Source organism: Polypterus senegalus, chromosome 15, assembly GCF_016835505.1.
Source record: "Polypterus senegalus isolate Bchr_013 chromosome 15, ASM1683550v1, whole genome shotgun sequence".
NCBI lineage: Eukaryota > Metazoa > Chordata > Cladistia > Polypteriformes > Polypteridae > Polypterus > Polypterus senegalus.
In genome coordinates this window covers 77,112,310-77,114,031 of record NC_053168.1, presented here as the reverse complement: position 1 = coordinate 77,114,031, position 1,722 = coordinate 77,112,310, and positions in this window count along the sequence as shown.

The window sequence follows — 1,722 nt, the reverse complement described above, 5'->3', positions numbered from 1 at the left end:
CAAGGCAAGACAGGGCTTGCCAAGCTAGTATGTGGTTTGCACTGTGATGCTGAGATTTGGGATCTTATATTTTTAATTTTCTCATTAAAGAAGTTCATAAAGTTTGTACTGCTTATGTCTGAATGTATTTTTCACTGTGGATCTGAATTTCCATTTCTTAAATTAACCACTGTTCTAAACAGTACACAAGGATTATTATGATTATTGCCTATTATTTTAGAATAGTAGTCTGAGCGAGGTTTAAAGATAGCTTTTTTATATTTTTTAACACTCTCTGTCCATGCAATCTGAAAGACCTGCAGCTTTGTATTTCTTCATCTACACTCCAGTTCGCAACACTCTAATTTAAGACCTTGAGTGCTCTTATTAACGGGGATAATTTGTATGTGCTTTGATCAGTTTTGTTTTAAAGCATCTCTCAAGGTCATATTATAATGTGATGTTAGCTGAGCTAAATTGTCTTCCATGATTACACTTGACTTACTCAAAATATCTATAAATTTTGAAGCAGAATTACAGTCTAGGTGTTGCATTGGCTTTGTTTTAATCTGTGAATTTATTGGTAATGGCAAAACCAAATTAAACATAATTAAGTAGTGATCCAAAATAACTTAATATAATGGAATAATATTTAAATTTTGAATTTCAACTCAATGGGTTATAATTAAATCTAATACGTGGTTATGATTATGAGTTGGACCTTTGACAATCTGACAAAATCCTACTGAATATAACAAATAAGTAAAACATTTGCTAAACTTGTCAGTTTCCACATCAATGTGTACATTAAAATCCCCCCATCATCACTACGTGATCATAATTTATAGCCAAATCAAATAAAAAGTTGCCAAATTCAGTTATGAACAAAGAATATGGCCCTAGTGGTCTGAAGACTAACACTACAATTGTGTTGGAATCTGTTTAAATATTAAAAATGATTGCCTGAAAGGATGTGAAGTCACCTACATTTTTAGTATCAATTTGCATTTTGTCACAATGACATTGAATCCAAGGCCTCCTTCTTGACCATAATCTCTAGGTTTATGAAGGAATGAGTATTCATCTGGTGACGCCTCAGCTAGGGGAACAGTGTCAGATTTACAAAGCTAGGTTTCAGTGAGAAGACACAAATCAGATTTTCTATTTATGGTAATAATAATTACATTTACCAAATCAGCTTTACTTCCAAGAGAGTGGATGTTTCATTAAAACTGTATAGTTCTTTCTAGGGTACATTTTTTTGTTTTAATTGGAATTAAGCTACTATTACAGGTACCCCTGGTAGAGGATCTGGCTTTATCTCTTGGCCTGATTATATACCTTATTTAAGGTCTGCATCATGACTACATTTATAGATGCCCCACAACAGGGCTTATGGGTAAGAGATTCAGGATAGTAACAAGTAGAATATTTAAGATTTATGATAATTAATGTTAAATAAGTGATTTAAGATAACAAGACTGTGTCCTGGATGGTGGTCTAATCAGTCTGCCAGGCAGTTTTGCTGCCATATTTTGGGATAATAAAAAAGATCCCCTCCAGTTAGGATGAAAACCATTTCTCTCCTAGGCCTTTTCCAAAAATCATCACAATTGTTCACAAAGGCAATGCTTTTATTTGCACTTAAGGTTTCTAGCCAGCAGTGAAGGGAATGCAATCTGCTATAAATCACATTCCTTCTATATAATCTTGGTAGGGGCTGAACACAATTAAATTCTGACA